This window comes from Hippocampus zosterae, chromosome 14 (genome assembly GCF_025434085.1).
Source record: "Hippocampus zosterae strain Florida chromosome 14, ASM2543408v3, whole genome shotgun sequence".
NCBI lineage: Eukaryota > Metazoa > Chordata > Actinopteri > Syngnathiformes > Syngnathidae > Hippocampus > Hippocampus zosterae.
In genome coordinates, this window is record NC_067464.1 from 17040582 (window position 1) to 17048920 (window position 8339).

Here is an 8339-nt window from a genome sequence, read left to right on the forward strand (position 1 = left end):
ACGATCAACAGCTTCGATCGCAAACTCCAATTCCAGACTGCTAACCGCGAACAACTTCCTGCGATGCGTAGGTTTAAAGTGATTTTTTGGGGGGAGGGGGTGCTTCGGGTGCAGTGTACCCGAACACTAAAATATATAAAATTAATAACATGCAAGCCTTTTTTTCCCCTCATTTCCCCCTCAACCGTTGCAGTCTCTTCTCCCTGGAGCCTCATTCTTCCTCTTCCACCCCTCTCCCTCATGCAAATATAGCCCGTCTTCCGCCAATATGCCTTCATTCCTCTCCTTTCCGCCGCATGCCTCCACCTTTCGAAATGTTCCGCCACCTCCTCTCTTTGACATCATTGACCACGGGGATTCCAGTCTGTCCTCATTAGTCAGCCTATCCGTTACTATTACAAAGAGGAAGAGGGTTCAAGCTGAACCATTATACAGTCCAACCTCCAATTTAAACCCTTCTATCACACCGACAGCAGACCTCACCACCATTCTGCTATCCTCATACATGTCCTGTACTAGAGTATCCTTACATACTTCTCCGCCACTTCAGACTTTCTCATGCAGTACAACAGTTCCTCTCCGGGTGCTCTGTCATTGGCTTTCTCTTCTAGATCAAGAAAGAAAATGCAGCTCTTTCTGACCTTCTATGTAAATAATGCATCTGTAGTACTCCTCTGGGCATGAAATGATACTGTTGTTCACAAACACTTTGGTCCTGAGTCGAGCTTACCTTCCGACAACTTTGGTTTGAGCAGCGTTGAAAGAAATTGATGGGCGGAGACGAGCAATGTTTTTGAGGAGGAAGAAAGCCGTTTTGGTGGTTTGGTTGATGTGTTGATCGAAAGAGAGGTTATTATCAAAAAGGACCCCGAGGTTGCGACAGTGAGAGGAGGGGGACAGGGTGAAGTTATCTATAGTGAGGGTAAAGTTGGTGGTTGTTTGGGTGAGGGACCGAGGACCGATTATAAGCAGTTGAGATTTAGTACAGTTAAGAGTGAGAAAGTTTGTTTGCAACCAGGATTTGACATCTGAGAGACAGTTAGACAGGGTGGAGTGGGTTGTTGGGGTAAATGATTTGGTGGCTATGTACAATTGGACATCATCAGCGTAGCAGAGTAACTGGAGACCATGATGACGTATGATTTGGCCGAGGGGTAAAAGATAGAGAATGAAGAGAAGAGGACCGAGCACAGAACCCTGGGGGACACCTTGGGACAGTGGGGCAGTGTAGGAAGAGCAGTTGTTTATGTGTATGAATTGTTTCCTGTCTGTGAGATAAGAGTGTGGCCAGGTAAGGACTTTGTCGGTGATGTTTAGGTATTGTAGGCGAGAGAGTAGGATGGAATGGTTGATGATGTCAAAGGCAGCTGTAAGGTCAAGAAGGATGAGGATGGAGAGTAGGCCGGAGTCAGAGGCAAGGAGGAGGTCATTGGTGATTTTAAGGAGGGCTGTTTCAGTGCTGTGTTGTGTGCGGAATCCAGATTGAAATTGTTCAAAAAGCTGGTCGTTGTTTAGGTAGGTTTTAATTTGAGATGTGACGGCACGTTCTATGACTTTGGACAGAAAGGGAAGGTTGGAGATGGGTCGAAAGTTGCTCATGATGTCAGGGTTGAGTCCGGGTTTTTTGATGATGGGGGTTACGGCAGCCAGTTTGAGTAAGGAGGGGACATAGGCAGAGTTGAGGGAGGAGTTGACAATGTTCATGACGAGGTGGGAGATGGTGGGAAAGCAGTGCTTGACGAAGGAAGATGGGATGGGATCCAGTGTGCAGGTGGAGGAGTTCATTGTTGAAATGATATTGGTGAGTTCGGCTATGGAGACAGGTGTGAATTCAGAGAGAGGTGAAGTAGTTGGAGTGATGGATGCTGGTAGGAAGGGAGGGGGGACAGGTGAGGTGGTGAGTGAACTGTAGAGGATGTCGATTTTGGATAGAAAGTGGGATAGGAATGAGTTGCATTTGTCAACGGTGAAAGAGGTAGAAATATTGTCGCTGGGTTTGAGGAGTTTGTTGACGGTGGAGAAGAGACCCTTTTGGTTGTTGGAGTCGGTGTGGATTAGGTTGGAGTAGTAGGTGGAATGGCTGGAGTTGAGTGCGGTCTTGTATAACTGAAGGTGATCAGTGTAGGCGAGGAGATGAACAGTTAAACCAGATTTTTTATACAGTCTTTCTAACTGGCGTTTTCGGGTTTTAAGTTTGCGGAGTTCTGGGGTGTACCAGGGGGCTGAGCGAGTGAAGGAGACAGATTTGGTTTTGATGGGGGCGAGTTGGTTAAGACAGGAGGAGAGAGTGCTGTTGTAGTAGTTGGTGAGAACAGTGGGGTCATGGGACAGTGGAGGAGGTAGTATGGACAAGTGGTTGAGGACGGAGGTAGAGAAGCCAGTTGGCGAAACGGATTTGAGGTTTCTGAATGATATGGTGCGCTTTACCTTGGGAATGGGGATAGGGAGGTGGAGGTCCAGAGTGATAGCCAGGTGATCGGAAATGTTGAGGTTGGTGCTAGAGAGTTTTTCAATGGTGAGACCGGTGGAATAGACCAAGTTCAGAGTGTGACCGTGGGTGTGGGTGGGGAAGTTGACATGTTGAGTGAAGTTAAGGCAGTCCAAAAGGTCAAGAAATTCAGAGGCATGTTTGCAGTTGGTATCGTCGATGTGGAAGTTAAAGTCGCCAAGGAGCAGAGTGAAAGGTGAGATAAGTGAAAGCTGTGTGACAAAATCTGAGAAGTCTGATAAAAATGATGGGTTGAATTTTGGGGGCCGGTAAATGACAGCAATGACCAGGGGGGAGCGACCAGGGAATTTGAAGGTGATGTGTTCAAAGGACTCAGTGGGTGAGGTGGATATAGTGCTGATTTTAAACTCTATTTTATGGACTGATGCCACCCCACCACCTCGGCCAGTGAGGCGGGGCTTGTCGATGTAGGTGTAACCAGGTGGGGTGGCTTGGTTGAGTGAGAAGTAGTCCAGGTGTTTGTGCCAGGTTTCGGTGATAAAGAGGAAGCCCAGGTTATTGTCAGTTATGAATTCATGTAAGACGAGTGCTTTGTTGTTGAGTGAGCGGGTGTTAAATAGAGCCAGTTTGAGGATTTTGTGGTGTGTGGGTGACAGTGTGGATTTGGGGAGTGGGCGGAGGTTGGTATTTGATATTTTAAAACATTTTCTCTTGTTATTATAGTAGTGCGGGTGTCTGGCTGTGATGATGGATTGAATGGGGTAGATGGCAGCAGGATCAGGATGAGACAGTGACAACTGGGGCCTGTAGAGGGGACTATGGCAAGCTGAAGTGCCGGGTGTTGGTAAAGTGGAGGAAGGGGAAGGTGCAGGTGTGTGATTTGTGATTAGTCAGCTTGTGGAGTGGTGGACAGCATGCTGGACATTTGCTGCCAGTATTCTGCTGCCTAATTTGTTGGGGTGAAAACCATCCGGTTTTAAAAGGGATGGACGGCGCCAAAATATATCAAAATTGTCAATGAAGCCCACATTATGTGTCCTGCAGGCAGTTTGTAGCCAGGTGTGGAGGCTAAGCATACGGCTGAAAATGCCCATGCCACGGTGCGGAGAAAGTGGGCCGCTAATGAAAATTGATTTCCCGGTCGAGTTAAGGAACTGAAGAAGTTCGTTGAAGTGACCTTTGGTGATTTCTGACTGCCGGTGGGATGCATCAACGCAGCCTACATGTACAATAATTCGATGGACAGATGGTGGGAGTAGATGAAGCAGGCTGGGGAGTTTTGCGAGGATGATGGGAACAGTGGCTCCGGGGAAGCAGTGTGTTGTTGCGTTGAATATAATGAGTACCCGCTGACTTTCCAAATTTCATCCTTTTTAGTACCATTCTAACTCCTTTTTACAAATCAGTGTTACTTCCTGGTCCACCACAATTGCCTCTTCGACTCTTCCTCCTCTCTCATTTTCCTCAGCCATCAACGCCTTAAAGCCTTCTTTCCATCTATTCAGCACACTACCGGGACCAGTTAACAGATTTTCATCTCTATCCTTAATCTCCCTAACCCGCTGCACATCCTTTCCATCTCTATCTATTTGTCTGGCAAACCCGCAATGATCTTTCTCACCTTCTTTCCTGTACAACCTGACATATATGTCATCATATGCCAATTTTTTGGGGCCTTTTCCACCTTCACCTACGCTCTATGTTGCATGTCTTTGTAATCTCGTCTCCTTTCTTGAGTTCTCTCAATGTCCCACTTCTTATTACCAGTAGCTGAGCTTTTTCTTTTTGTGGTTTTTCCACACCACCAAGTCTCATTCTCCCCTTTTCTATCAGAAGATATTCTAAGTACTTTTCTGCCCGTCTCTCGGATCACGTTGGCTGCCGCGATCCAGTCTACTGAAAGCTCCTTCTGCCCACCAATAGCCTGTCTCACCTTTTCTTGAAGGGCTGATTGACACAAAAAATTGGTCCGGTCTGCTCTTCTAAAACAACTGCCTCTCATTTCATTTATTCAGTGAATTGGATGACGAACAAAGTGGAATAAACTGACTCGTGTCAATGTAAGCAGTGCATGTACATGTATGGATGTGCGAGAGCTCACCCTTGCTTTGTTGGTGCAAAAGAAGGTGAATGAAATGAAAATATTATACCTGACATTGCGGCAATTCAAGTCAACAGTATTTATAGAGCACTTTCAAAAGGCCATCGCTGCATACAAAGTGCTGTACATGGAGCAATTTAACATGCACAATAAACAGTAAGACAAATCTGTAATAAAAGGCGGTAGAAAGCCCCAAACAGTAAAACCAAGAACAAATCTAAGTCATGCTGAGTCGAATGCTGTTTTGAAACACTTCTGATACTCAATTTGGATGAATATCAAGTTTTATAAAGGATCGTCGGAGATAGGCACTCAGAAATAACGACAAGACACTTCTGGCTACCAACAATAGGCACTTTATTGGTCCCACACAGAAATGATAACACAGTTCAAACAAGTTGTATGAAGCTAAAGAACTCTTACCGTGTGCCAGTAGGGTGGAGAGCCAACACCCTCAGCAGAGTGAGCTTCAATACGAGCTAGGCATTCGTACGTAAACCCATAGCAGACTCTGCTGAAGTAGCATCGCTCCCATCCTTTTATCCTCTAAAGTGTGTGCATCGGGAGGGGTGAGTGGCCATTCTCATCCCTTCCTACGCCACACTGTTTGTTGTGTAACCAAGTGGCACGGACTTGTAATTATTTACTTGCAATTATTCCAAAGCAGGTTCAAGAGTTTCCAAAGGGTTTATCTTATTTGTAATCATTTACTTGTAATTATTCCAAAGCAGGTTCAAGCCAAAGGGTTTATCTCACTTGCAATCATTCCAAAGCAGGTTCAAGAGATTACCTCTGAGAAGATATACATTGGTTAAAGGAAACATCACAAAATATCTTAATATACCAAATGCCAAAGAATACAAGTGAGTTTTGAGGAGGGCTTTAAAGATGGGCAGCGAGGAGGCTTGCCGAATGTTCAGTGGGACGTCATTCCAGAGAGAGGGACCAGCAACAGAAAAGGCTCGATCCCCTCTGAGCCTCAGTTTAGTTCTTGGTACTTCTAATAATGTCTGGTCCACAGACCTGAGGCGCCGGGCAGGTGTGTAGGGGCGGATGAGCTCAGAGAGGTAAGGTGGTGCGAGATTATTCAGAGATTTAAAAACAAAGAGGAGGATCTTGAAAATAACTCTAAAATGAATGGGGCGCCAGTGAAGGGATGCCAGAGTAGGAGTTATGTGCTCCCTCTTACGAGTACCAGTCAAGAGACGAGCAGCGGCATTCTGGACCAGCTGAAAGTGCTTAATGGAGGACTGGCTGACTCCAAAGTAAAGGGCATTGCAGTAATCGAGCCGGGATGTGACAAAGGCATGAATTACTGTCTCAAAGTGTTCATGTGAGAGGAGAGGTATTATTTAGTGTCGGCTGCACCAGAGCTCCAGCTGCTCCACTTGTTGGCGGTACACAGACTCGTCGCCGTCTTTGATGAGACAGATGACCGTGGTGTCGTCTGCGAACTTTATGAGTTTGACAGCTGGATCTGTTGAGGTGCAATCGTTTGTGTAGAGAGAGAAGAGCAGTGGCGAGAGGACACATGCCTGTGGGGCTCCAGTGCTGGTGGTGCGTATTGATGATGTTGTTGCTCCCAGTCTCACCTGTTGTGTCCGTCCCGTCAGGAAGCCGAGGATCCACTGGCAGATCGTAGGGGACACACCGAGGTGGAGTAGTTTGGGGGTGAGGAGTTCCGGGATGATGGTATTGAACGCAGAGCTGAAATCCACAAACAGAATCCTTGCGTAGGTCCCTGTGCTGTCGAAGTGTTTGAGGATGTAGTGCAGACCTATGTTGACTGCGTCTTCCACAGACCTGTTTGCCCGGTAGGAAAACTGGAGAGTGTCCAGCAGGGGTCCAGTGACGTTCTTTAGGTGGTTCAGCACAAGGCGTTCAACGGACTTCATGACCACAGACGTCAGGGCGACAGGTCTATAGTCGTTCAGTTTCGATGTTGCCGATTTCTTGTGAACTGGGATGATGGTAGACTGTTTGAAGCAGGATGGGACCTCACACAGCTCCAGGGATCTGTTGAAGATTTGTGTGAAGACCGGAGCCAGCTGGTCAGCGCAGACTTTCAGGCAGGAGGGGGACACTTTGTCGGGCCCCGGAGTTTTCTCGATCTTTTGCTGCTTGAAGAGCCGTCTCACGTCCTGTTCGTGGATCTGTAGTGGAGAAAAAGAGGGTGGGGGGGTAGGTAGTGTGGTTTCTGGTAGAGGTGTGTGTGTGTGGGAAATGGGGGTGTCCTTTTCAAATCGGCAGAAAAACATGTTTAGTTCATTAGCAAGACCCTTATTGTTCACTGTTTGGGGGGATGGCATTCTATAGTTAGTGATTGCTTTCAGGCCATTCCATACAGATGCAGAGTCCTTAGCAGAGAACTGGTTTTTCAGCCTCTCTGCATAGCTTCTCTTAGCGATGTTAATTTCCTTTGTCAATTGGTTTTGGGCATGTTTGTACAGTGCCCGATCTCCACTTCTAAATGCGGCCTCTTTCTCTTTCCTGAGTTGCCCGAGTTTGGGAGTAAATGCGCAGCAGCTTTTCCCTCGTGTAAGTAAGCCGCTCAGGGTCGCCAAAAACAAACGAAAATGACAAAAACGGGGATAATACTAGGGAGCGTGTGACCGAGGCTGCCATACCTGTCGGCGCCTGATGATGATGATGACGCCTGAAAGACAATAGAATATATATTATTTGTAATTGTTTATAGTTCATGCATCTAGAAGCAGTGGGGATGTTTTGGGCTGGCAGCGAATTGGAGCGTAATCCAAAAACAACGCCTTCACCATGCCCCTTGAACCACTGAATTCCGCAGCATAGCTGGACTCAGACCATCCAGCTGACTTCCTCCAGCTGTTCATTACGGATCAGCTGCTCCCGCATATCGCAGGTGCCACGAACCGCTTTGCAGAAAATTACTTTTGTCAAAGCCCCCCGGTTGCAAAAAATTACAACGGAGACCAGTTTCTGTTCAAGAACTCATTATTTTGGGGGAACTCAGAGTCATTACAGGATTTGTAATTGAAAGAAAAACATGATCTAAGGAAGAACAGGGTGAGAACAAGAACTGATAAAGGAAGCTACAGAGAGAAATTCAGAGGAAGAGCGGAAAAAATGTCTGCAAAATGGAAATATGATGTTGCTTGCATGGCAGGGCATGCACATTGATGATGGTCACCAACGTCACTGCCACAAGGAAACAATGCATTAAGTTGATGTGTTTAAAAAAGGACAGACAAAAGTGGTCAGTGTTCCCAAGACTGTATTGCGTTGGAAAACGCAGACATGAATGGGATGGACAAACTTGGTTAGACGACTGCCTACTTCCGCTTCATGCGCAGATCACTGACCTGACCCAAAGAGTTTGTGGCTTATTTATTTCAGTTATGCATGTTCAATACTCATATTCTGTTCAAAGCCAGAAACAGATGGAACACATTTTCTCTTCTGGATTTTATGACGGCAGCAACAGACTCCCGTACCACAAAGCAACACACAAAGGAAGAAGCTGCATGTTGTCAATGTAGAAGGGTCTGTGGTTATGGGTGTGGCTAAAAGGCCAACATAGGGCGCATTACAAGACCGAGCCACCAAGTTGGCTTGAAGGACCACGGCACAAACACAAACTGAAATACTTGCCGCCCACCACAAAAAATGCCACAACACAAAAAATGCCGGATCTGCCAGCACCAGCGTGGCGAAACGTGAATGTGATGCGAGACGTGGGCTGCCCTTGCATCAAGGTAATTTGTAACGTGAAGGGAACAACACGCACAAACATATGCTCAGTTTTTAGTTCTC

The 8339-nt window shown here is 46.6% G+C and overlaps 1 long non-coding RNA gene across 1 annotated transcript; it reads left to right on the forward strand.

The window, feature by feature from the left end:
• Positions 1–826: 826 nt before the first annotated feature.
• LOC127614567 (uncharacterized) lies at positions 827–2142 on the forward strand. Its single transcript, XR_007966610.1, has 2 exons — positions 827–1115; positions 1153–2142. It is a non-coding gene; the product is annotated as an uncharacterized LOC127614567 (long non-coding RNA).
• Positions 2143–8339: the final 6197 nt, after the last annotated feature.